Below are 12010 nucleotides of genomic sequence, written 5' to 3'. Positions count from 1 at the left end.
GGGGTTCTTCCATACATGAATGTAAAAGCAACAAGCAATGGCTTTTCACAAGCCCTCCAAAAATTTACCCTTTTTATTGGCAGATGCCTGCCGGGGTTCTTCCATACATAGATGTAAAAGCAACAAGCAATGGCTTTTGACAAGCCCTCCAAAAACTGTCCCTTTTTATTGGCAGATGCCTGCCGGGGTTCTTCCATACATAGATGTAAAAGCAACAAGCAATGGCTTTTGACAAGCCCTCCATAAATTGACCCTTTTTAGTGGCAGATGCCTGCCGGGGTTCTTCCATACATAGATGTAAAAGCAACAAGCAATGGCTTTTGACAAGCCCTCCAAAAACTGTCCCTTTTTATTGGCAGATGCCTGCCGGGGTTCTTCCATACATAGATGTAAAAGCAACAAGCAATGGCTTTTGACAAGCCCTCCATAAATTGACCCTTTTTAGTGGCAGATGCCTGCCGGGGTTCTTCCATACATAGATGTAAAAGCAAAAAGCAATGGCTTTTGACAAGCCCTCCAAAAATTGACCCTTTTTATTGGCAGATGCCTGCCGGGGTTCTTCCATACATAGATGTAAAAGCAACAAGCAATGGCTTTTGACAAGCCCTCCAAAAATTGACCCTTTTTATTGGCAGATGCCTGCCGGGGTTCTTCCATACATGGATGTAAAAGCAACAAGCAATGGCTTTTGACAAGCCCTCCAAAAATTGACCCTTTTTATTGGCAGATGCCTGCCGGGGTTCTTCCATACATGGATGTAAAAGCAACAAGCAATGCCTTTTGACAAGCCCTCCAAAAATGTACCCTTTTTTTTGGCAGATGCCTGCCGGGGTTCTTCCATACATAGATGTAAAAGCAACAAGCAATGGCTTTTGACAAGCCCTCCAAAAATTGACCCTTTTTATTGGCAGATGCCTGCCGGGGTTCTTCCATACATAGATGTAAAAGCAACAAGCAATGGCTTTTGACAAGCCCTCCAAAAATTGACCGTTTTTATTGGCAGATGCCTGCCGGGGTTCTTCCATACATGAATGCAAAAGCAACAAGCAATGGTTTTTGACAAGCCCTCCAAAAATTGACCCTATTTATTGGCAGATGCCTGCCGGGGTTCTTCCATACATGGATGTAAAAGCAACAAGCAATGGCTTTTGACAAGCCCTCCAAAAATTGACCCTTTTTTTTGGCAGATGCCTGCCGGGGTTCTTCCATACATGAATGTAAAAGCAACAAGCAATGGCTTTTCACAAGCCCTCCAAAAATTGACCCTTTTTATTGGCAGATGCCTGCCGGGGTTCTTCCATACATAGATGTAAAAGCAACAAGCAATGGCTTTTGACAAGCCCTCCAAAAACTGTCCCTTTTTATTGGCAGATGCCTGCCGGGGTTCTTCCATACATAGATGTAAAAGCAACAAGCAATGGCTTTTAACAAGCCCTTCAAAAATTGACCCTTGTTTTTGGCAGATGCCTGCCGGGGTTCTTCCATACATGAATGTAAAAGCAACAAGCAATGGCTTTTGACAAGCCCTCCAAAAATTGACCCTTTTTAGTGGCAGATGCCTGCCGGGGTTCTTCCATACATGGATGTAAAAGCAACAAGCAATGGCTTTTGACAAGCCCTCCAAAAATTGACCCTTTTTTTTGGCAGATGCCTGCCGGGGTTCTTCCATACATGAATGTAAAAGCAACAAGCAATGGCTTTTCACAAGCCCTCCAAAAATTGACCCTTTTTATTGGCAGATGCCTGCCGGGGTTCTTCCATACATAGATGTAAAAGCAACAAGCAATGGCTTTTGACAAGCCCTCCAAAATCTGTCCCTTTTTATTGGCAGATGCCTGCTGGGGTTCTTCCATACATGGATGTAAAAGCAACAAGCAATGGCTTTTGACAAGCCCTCCAAAAATTGACCCTTTTTTTGGCAGATGCCTGCCGGGGTTCTTCCATACATAGATGTAAAAGCAACAAGCAATGGCTTTTGACAAGCCCTCCAAAAATTGACCCTTTTTATTGGCAGATGCCTGCCGGGGTTCTTCCATAAATTAATGTAAAAGCAACAAGCAATGGCTTTTGACAAGCCCTCCAAAAATGTACCCTTTTTATTGGCAGATGCCTGCCGGGGTTCTTCCATACATAGATGTAAAAGCAACAAGCAATGGCTTTTGACAAGCCCTCCAAAAACTGTCCCTTTTTATTGGCAGATGCCTGCCGGGGTTCTTCCATACATGGATGTAAAAGCAACAAGCAATGGCTTTTGACAAGCCCTCCAAAAATTTACCCTTTTTATTGGCAGATACCTGCCGGGGTTCTTCCATACATGGATGTAAAAGCAACAAGCAATAGCTTTTGACAAGCCCTCCAAAAATTGACCCTTTTTTTGGGCAGATGCCTGCCGGGGTTCTTCCATACATGAATGTAAAAGCAACAAGCAATGGCTTTTCACAAGCCCTCCAAAAATGTACCCTTTTTATTGGCAGATGCCTGCCGGGGTTCTTCCATACATAGATGTAAAAGCAACAAGCAATGGCTTTTGACAAGCCCTCCAAAAACTGTCCCTTTTTATTGGCAGATGCCTGCCGGGGTTCTTCCATACATGGATGTAAAAGCAACAAGCAATGGCTTTTCACAAGCCCTCCAAAAATTTACCCTTTTTTTTGGCAGATGCCTGCCGGGGTTCTTCCATACATAGATGTAAAAGCAGCAAGCAATGGCTTTTGACAAGCCCTCCAAAAATTGACCCTTTTTTTTGGCAGATGTGTGCCGGGGTTCTTCCATACATGGATGTAAAAGCAACAAGCAATGGCTTTTGACAAGCCCTCCAAAAATTGACCCTTTTTTTTGGCAGATGCCTGCCGGGGTTCTTCCATACATAGATGTAAAAGCAACAAGCAATGGCTTTTGACAAGCCCTCCATAAATTGACCCTTTTTAGTGGCAGATGCCTGCCGGGGTTCTTCCATACATAGATGTAAAAGCAAAAAGCAATGGCTTTTGACAAGCCCTCCAAAAATTGACCCTTTTTAGTGGCAGATGCCTGCCGGGGTTCTTCCATGCATGGATGTAAAAGCAACAAGCAATGGCTTTTGACAAGCCCCCCAAAAATTGACCCTTTTTATTGGCAGATGCCTGCCGGGGTTCTTCCATAGATAGATGTAAAAGCAACAAGCAATGGCTTTTGACAAGCCCTCCAAAAATTGACCCTTTTTATTGGCAGATGCCTGCCGGGGTTCTTCCATACATGGATGTAAAAGCAACAAGCAATGGCTTTTGACAAGCCCTCCAAAAATTTACCCTTTTTTTGGCAGATGCCTACCGGGGTTCTTCCATACATAGATGTAAAAGCAACAAGCAATGGCTTTTGACAAGCCCTCCAAAAATTTACCCTTTTTTTGGCAGATGCCTGCCGGGGTTCTTCCATACATGGATGTAAAAGCAACAAGCAATGGCTTTTGACAAGCCCTCCAAAAATTGACCCTTTTTATTGGCAGATGCCTGCCGGGGTTCTTCCATACATGAATGCAAAAGCAACAAGCAATGGCTTTTGACAAGCCCTCCAAAAATGTACCCTTTTTTTGGCAGATGCCTGCCGGGGTTCTACCATACATGAATGTAAAAGCAACAAGCAATGGCTTTTGACAAGCCCTCCAAAAATTGACCCTATTTATTGGCAGATGCCTGCCGGGGTTCTTCCATACATGGATGTAAAAGCAACAAGCAATGGCTTTTGACAAGCCCTCCAAAAATTGACCCTTTTTTTTGGCAGATGCCTGCCGGGGTTCTTCCATACATGAATGTAAAAGCAACAAGCAATGGCTTTTCACAAGCCCTCCAAAAATTGACCCTTTTTATTGGCAGATGCCTGCCGGGGTTCTTCCATACATATATGTAAAAGCAACAAGCAATGGCTTTTGACAAGCCCTCCAAAAACTGTCCCTTTTTATTGGCAGATGCCTGCCGGGGTTCTTCCATACATAGATGTAAAAGCAACAAGCAATGGCTTTTGACAAGCCCTTCAAAAATTGACCCTTGTTTTTGGCAGATGCCTGCCGGGGTTCTTCCATACATGAATGTAAAAGCAACAAGCAATGGCTTTTGACAAGCCCTCCAAAAATTGACCCTTTTTATTGGCAGATGCCTGCCGGGGTTCTTCCATACATGGATGTAAAAGCAACAAGCAATGGCTTTTGACAAGCCCTCCAAAAATTGACCCTTTTTTTTGGCAGATGCCTGCCGGGGTTCTTCCATACATGAATGTAAAAGCAACAAGCAATGGCTTTTCACAAGCCCTCCAAAAATTGACCCTTTTTATTGGCAGATGCCTGCCGGGGTTCTTCCATACATAGATGTAAAAGCAACAAGCAATGGCTTTTGACAAGCCCTCCAAAATCTGTCCCTTTTTATTGGCAGATGCCTGCTGGGGTTCTTCCATACATGGATGTAAAAGCAACAAGCAATGGCTTTTGACAAGCCCTCCAAAAATTGACCCTTTTTTTTGGCAGATGCCTGCCGGGGTTCTTCCATACATAGATGTAAAAGCAACAAGCAATGGCTTTTGACAAGCCCTCCAAAAATTGACCCTTTTTAGTGGCAGATGCCTGCCGGGGTTCTTCCATACATGGATGTAAAAGCAACAAGCAATGGCTTTTGACAAGCCCTCCAAAAATTGACCCTTTTTTTTGGCAGATGCCTGCCGGGGTTCTTCCATACATAGATGTAAAAGCAAAAAGCAATGGCTTTTGACAAGCCCTCCAAAAATTTACCCTTTTTTTTGGCAGATGCCTGCCGGGGTTCTTCCATACATGGATGTAAAAGCAACAAGCAATGGCTTTTGACAAGCCCTCCAAAAATTGACCCTTTTTTTGGCAGATGCCTGCCGGGGTTCTTCCATACATAGATGTAAAAGCAACAAGCAATGGCTTTTGACAAGCCCTCCAAAAATTGACCCTTTTTATTGGCAGATGCCTGCCGGGGTTCTTCCATAAATTAATGTAAAAGCAACAAGCAATGGCTTTTCACAAGCGCTCCAAAAATTGACCCTTTTTATTGGCAGATGCCTGCCGGGGTTCTTCCATACATGGATGTAAAAGCAACAAGCATTGGCTTTTGACAAGCCCTCCAAAAATTTACCCTTTTTTTGGCAGATGCCTGCCGGGGTTCTTCCATACATAGATGTAAAAGCAACAAGCAATGGCTTTTGACAAGCCCTCCAAAAATTGACCCTTTTTAGTGGCAGATGCCTGCCGGGGTTCTTCCATACATGGATGTAAAAGCAACAAGCAATGGCTTTTGACAAGCCCTCCAAAAATTGACCCTTTTTATTGGCAGATGCCTGCCGGGGTTCTTCCATACATGGATGTAAAAGCAACAAGCATTGGCTTTTGACAAGCCCTCCAAAAATTTACCCTTTTTTTGGCAGATGCCTGCCGGGGTTCTTCCATACAGAGATGTAAAAGCAACAAGCAATGGCTTTTGACAAGCCCTCCAAAAATTGACCCTTTTTAGTGGCAGATGCCTGCCGGGGTTCTTCCATACATGGATGTAAAAGCAACAAGCAATGGCTTTTGACAAGCCCTCCAAAAATTTACCCTTTTTATTGGCAGATACCTGCCGGGGTTCTTCCATACATGGATGTAAAAGCAACAAGCAATGGCTTTTGACAAGCCCTCCAAAAATTGACCCTTTTTATTGGCAGATGCCTGCCGGGGTTCTTCCATACATGAATGCAAAAGCAACAAGCAATGGCTTTTGACAAGCCCTCCAAAAATGTACCCTTTTTTTGGCAGATGCCTGCCGGGGTTCTTCCATACATGAATGCAAAAGCAACAAGCAATGGCTTTTGACAAGCCCTCCAAAAACTGTCCCTTTTTATTGGCAGATGCCTGCCGGGGTTCTTCCATACATAGATGTAAAAGCAACAAGCAATGGCTTTTGACAAGCCCTCCAAAAATTGACCCTTTTTATTGGCAGATGCCTGCCGGGGTTCTTCCATACATGGATGTAAAAGCAACAAGCAATGGCTTTTCACAAGCCCTCCAAAAATTGACCCTTTTTTTTGGCAGATGCCTGCCGGGGTTCTTCCATACATGGATGTAAAAGCAACAAGCAATGGCTTTTGACAAGCCCTCCAAAAATTGACCCTTTTTAGTGGCAGATGCCTGCCGGGGTTCTTCAATACATAGATGTAAAAGCAACAAGCAATGGCTTTTGACAAGCCCTCCAAAAATTGACCCTTTTTAGTGGCAGATGCCTGCCGGGGTTCTTCCATACATGGATGTAAAAGCAACAAGCAATGGCTTTTGACAAGCCCTCCAAAAATTGACCCTTTTTTTTGGCAGATGCCTGCCGGGGTTCTTCCATACATAGACGTAAAAGCAACAAGCAATGGCTTTTGACAAGCCGTCCAAAAATTGACCCTTTTTTTTGGCAGATGCCTGCCGGGGTTCTTCCATAAAATAATGTAAAAGCATCAAGTAATGGCTTTTCACAAGCCCTCCAAAAATTTACCCTTTTTATTGGCAGATGCCTGCCGGGGTTCTTCCATACATGGATGTAAAAGCAACAAGCAATGGCTTTTGACAAGCCCTCCAAAAATGTACCCTTTTTTTTGGCAGATGCCTGCCGGGGTTCTTCCATACATGGATGTAAAAGCAACAAGCAATGGCTGTTGACAAGCCCTCCAAAAATTGACCCTTTTTATTGGCAGATGCCTGCCGGGGTTCTTCCATACATGAATGTAAAAGCAACAAGCAATGGCTTTTGACAAGCCCTCCAAAAATGTACCCTTTTTTTGGCAGATGCCTGCCGGGGTTCTTCCATACATAGATGTAAAAGCAACAAGCAATGGCTTTTGACAAGCCCTCCAAAAATTGACCCTTTTTAGTGGCAGATGCCTGCCGGGGTTCTTCCATGCATGGATGTAAAAGCAACAAGCAATGGCTTTTGACAAGCCCCCCAAAAATTGACCCTTTTTATTGGCAGATGCCTGCCGGGGTTCTTCCATAGATAGATGTAAAAGCAACAAGCAATGGCTTTTGACAAGCCCTCCAAAAATTTACCCTTTTTATTGGCAGATGCCTGCCGGGGTTCTTCCATACATGGATGTAAAAGGAACAAGCAATGGCTTTTGACAAGACCTCCAAAAATTTACCCTTTTTATTGGCAGATGCCTGCCGGGGTTCTTCCATACATGAATGTAAAAGCAACAAGCAATGGCTTTTGACAAGCCCTCCAAAAATTTACCCTTTTTATTGGCAGATACCTGCCGGGGTTCTTCCATACATGGATGTAAAAGCAACAAGCAATGGCTTTTGACAAGCCCTCCAAAAATTGACCCTTTTTTTTGGCAGATGCCTGCCGGGGTTCTTCCATACATAGATGTAAAAGCAACAAGCAATGGCTTTTGACAAGCCCTCCAAAAACTGTCCCTTTTTATTGGCAGATGCCTGCCGGGGTTCTTCCATACATAGATGTAAAAGCAACAAGCAATGGCTTTTGACAAGCCCTCCAAAAATGTACCCTTTTTAGTGGCAGATGCCTGCCGGGGTTCTTCCATACATAGATGTAAAAGCAACAAGCAATGGCTTTTGACAAGCCCTCCAAAAATTGACCCTTTTTAGTGGCAGATGCCTGCCGGGGTTCTTCCATACATGGATGTAAAAGCAACAAGCAATGGCTTTTGACAAGCCCTCCAAAAATTGACCCTTTTTATTGGCAGATGCCTGCCGGGGTTCTTCCATACATGGATGTAAAAGCAACAAGCAATGGCTTTTGACAAGCCCTCCAAAAATTTACCCCTTTTATTGGCAGATGCCTGCCGGGGTTCTTCCATACATGAATGTAAAAGCAACAAGCAATGGCTTTTCACAAGCCCTCCAAAAATTGACCCTTTCTATTGGCAGATGCCTGCCGGGGTTCTTCCATACATGAATGTAAAAGCAACAAGCAATGGCTTTTGACAAGCCCTCCAAAAATTGACCCTTTTTTTGGCAGATGCCTGCCGGGGTTCTTCCATACATGGATGTAAAAGCAACAAGCAATGGCTTTTGACAAGCCCTCCAAAAATGTACCCTTTTTATTGGCAGATGCCTGCCGGGGTTCTTCCATACATGAATGTAAAAGCAACAAGCAATGGCTTTTGACAAGCCCTCCAAAAATTGACCCTTTTTAGTGGCAGATGCCTGCCGGGGTTCTTCCATACATGGATGTAAAAGCAACAAGCAATGGCTTTTGACAAGCCCTCCAAAAATTGACCCTTTTTTTTGGCAGATGCCTGCCGGGGTTCTTCCATACATAGATGTAAAAGCAACAAGCAATGGCTTTTGACAAGCCCTACATAAATTGACCCTTTTTAGTGGCAGATGCCTGCCGGGGTTCTTCCATACATAGATGTAAAAGCAAAAAGCAATGGCTTTTGACAAGCCGTCCAAAAATTTACCCTTTTTATTGGCAGATGCCTGCCGGGGTTCTTCCATAAAATAATGTAAAAGCATCAAGCAATGGCTTTTCACAAGCCCTCCAAAAATTTACCCTTTTTATTGGCAGATGCCTGCCGGGGTTCTTCCATACATGAATGTAAAAGCAACAAGCAATGGCTTTTGACAAGCCCTCCAAAAATGTACCCTTTTTTTGGCAGATGCCTGCCGGGGTTCTTCCATACATAGATGTAAAAGCAACAAGCAATGGCTTTTGACAAGCCCTCCAAAAATTGACCCTTTTTATTGGCAGATGCCTGCCGGGGTTCTTCCATACATGGATGTAAAAGCAACAAGCAATGGCTTTTGACAAGCCCTCCAAAAATGTACCCTTTTTTTGGCAGATGCCTGCCGGGGTTCTTCCATACATAGATGTAAAAGCAACAAGCAATGGCTTTTGACAAGCCCTCCATAAATTGACCCTTTTTAGTGGCAGATGCCTGCCGGGGTTCTTCCATACATGGATGTAAAAGCAACAAGCAATGGCTTTTGACAAGCCCTCCAAAAATTTACCCTTTTTAGTGGCAGATGCCTGCCGGGGTTCTTCCATAGATAGATGTAAAAGCAACAATCAATGGCTTTTGACAAGCCCTCCAAAAATTGACCCTTTTTATTGGCAGATGCCTGCCGGGGTTCTTCCATACATGAATGTAAAAGCAACAAGCAATGGCTTTTCACAAGCCCTCCAAAAATTGACCCTTTCTATTGGCAGATGCCCTCCGGGGTTCTTCCATACATGGATGTAAAAGCAACAAGCAATGGCTTTTGACAAGCCCTCCAAAAATGTACCCTTTTTATTGGCAGATGCCTGCCGGGGTTCTTCCATACATGGATGTAAAAGAAACAAGCAATGGCTTTTGACAAGCCCTCCAAAAATTGACCCTTTTTAGTGGCAGATGCCTGCCGGGGTTCTTCCATACATGGATGTAAAAGCAACAAGCAATGGCTTTTGACAAGCCCTCCAAAAATTGACCCTTTTTTTTGGCAGATGCCTGCCGGGGTTCTTCCATACATAGATGTAAAAGCAACAAGCAATGGCTTTTGACAAGCCCTACATAAATTGACCCTTTTTAGTGGCAGATGCCTGCCGGGGTTCTTCCATACATAGATGTAAAAGCAAAAAGCAATGGCTTTTGACAAGCCCTCCAAAAATTGACCCTTTTTTTTGGCAGATGCCTGCCGGGGTTCTTCCATACATGGATGTAAAAGCAACAAGCAATGGCTTTTGACAAGCCCTCCAAAAATTTACCCTTTTTAGTGGCAGATGCCTGCCGGGGTTCTTCCATAGATAGATGTAAAAGCAACAATCAATGGCTTTTGACAAGCCCTCCAAAAATTGACCCTTTTTATTGGCAGATGCCTGCCGGGGTTCTTCCATACATGAATGTAAAAGCAACAAGCAATGGCTTTTCACAAGCCCTCCAAAAATTGACCCTTTCTATTGGCAGATGCCCTCCGGGGTTCTTCCATACATGGATGTAAAAGCAACAAGCAATGGCTTTTGACAAGCCCTCCAAAAATGTACCCTTTTTATTGTCAGATGCCTGCCGGGGTTCTTCCATACATGGATGTAAAAGAAACAAGCAATGGCTTTTGACAAGCCCTCCAAAAATTGACCCTTTTTAGTGGCAGATGCCTGCCGGGGTTCTTCCATACATGGATGTAAAAGCAACAAGCAATGGCTTTTGACAAGCCCTCCAAAAATTGACCCTTTTTTTTGGCAGATGCCTGCCGGGGTTCTTCCATACATAGATGTAAAAGCAACAAGCAATGGCTTTTGACAAGCCCTACATAAATTGACCCTTTTTAGTGGCAGATGCCTGCCGGGGTTCTTCCATACATAGATGTAAAAGCAAAAAGCAATGGCTTTTGACAAGCCCTCCAAAAATTGACCCTTTTTTTTGGCAGATGCCTGCCGGGGTTCTTCCATACATGGATGTAAAAGCAACAAGCAATGGCCTTTGACAAGCCCTCCAAAAATGTACCCTTTTTTTTGGCAGATGCCTGCCGGGGTTCTTCCATACATAGATGTAAAAGCAACAAGCAATGGCTTTTGACAAGCCCTCCAAAAATTGACCCTTTTTATTGGCAGATGCCTGCCGGGGTTCTTCCATACATGAATGTAAAAGCAACAAGCAATGGCTTTTGACAAGCCCTCCAAAAATGTACCCTTTTTTGGCAGATGCCTGCCGGGGTTCTTCCATACATAGATGTAAAAGCAACAAGCAATGGCTTTTGACAAGCCCTCCAAAAATTGACCCTTTTTATTGGCAGATGCCTGCCGGGGTTCTTCCATACATGGATGTAAAAGCAACAAGCAATGGCTTTTGACAAGCCCTCCAAAAATGTATCCTTTTTAGTGGCAGATGCCTGCCGGGGTTCTTCCATACATAGATGTAAAAGCAACAAGCAATGGCTTTTGACAAGCCCTCCAAAAATTGACCCTTTTTATTGGCAGATGCCTGCCGGGGTTCTTCCATACATGGATGTAAAAGCAACAAGCAATGGCTTTTGACAAGCCCTCCAAAAATTGACCCTTTTTAGTGGCAGATGCCTGCCGGGGTTCTTCCATACATAGATGTAAAAGCAACAAGCAATGGCTTTTGACAAGCCCTCCAAAAATTGACCCTTTTTAGTGGCAGATGCCTGCCGGGGTTCTTCTATACATGGATGTAAAAGCAACAAGCAATGGCTTTTGACAAGCCCTCCAAAAATTTACCCTTTTTAGTGGCAGATGCCTGCCGGGGTTCTTCCATACATGAATGTAAAAGCAACAAGCAATGGCTTTTGACAAGCCCTCCAAAAATTGACCCTTTTTTTGGCAGATGCCTGCCGGGGTTCTTCAATACATAGATGTAAAAGCAACAAGCAATGGCTTTTTTTACAAGCCCTCCAAAAATTTACCCTTTTTAGTGGCAGATGCCTGCCGGGGTTCTTCCATACATGGATGTAAAAGCAACAAGCAATGGCTTTTGACAAGCCCTACATAAATTGACCCTTTTTAGTGGCAGATGCCTGCCGGGGTTCTTCCATACATAGATGTAAAAGTAACAAGCAATGGCTTTTGACAAGCCGTCCAAAAATTGACCCTTTTTATTGGCAGATGCCTGCCGGGGTTCTTCCATAAAATAATGTAAAAGCAACAAGCAATGGCTTTTGACAAGCCCTCCAAAAATGTACCCTTTTTTTGGCAGATGCCTGCCGGGGTTCTTCCATACATAGATGTAAAAGCAACAAGCAATGGCTTTTGACAAGCCCTCCAAAAATTGACCCTTTTTATTGGCAGATGCCTGCCGGGGTCCTTCCATACATAGATGTAAAAGCAACAAGCAATGGCTTTTGACAAGCCCTCCAAAAATTTACCCTTTTTATTGGCAGATGCCTGCCGGGGTTCTTCCATACATAGATGTAAAAGTAACAAGCAATGGCTTTTGACAAGCCCTCCAAAAATTTACCCTTTTTATTGACAGATGCCTGCCGGGGTTCTTCCATACATAGATGTAAAAGTAACAAGCAATGGCTTTTGACAAGCCCTCCAAAAAT

This window comes from Rhinoderma darwinii, assembly GCF_050947455.1.
Source record: "Rhinoderma darwinii isolate aRhiDar2 chromosome 2 unlocalized genomic scaffold, aRhiDar2.hap1 SUPER_2_unloc_54, whole genome shotgun sequence".
Classification (NCBI taxonomy): Eukaryota; Metazoa; Chordata; class Amphibia; order Anura; family Rhinodermatidae; genus Rhinoderma; species Rhinoderma darwinii.
Note: the sequence above shows the minus strand (reverse complement) of the source record.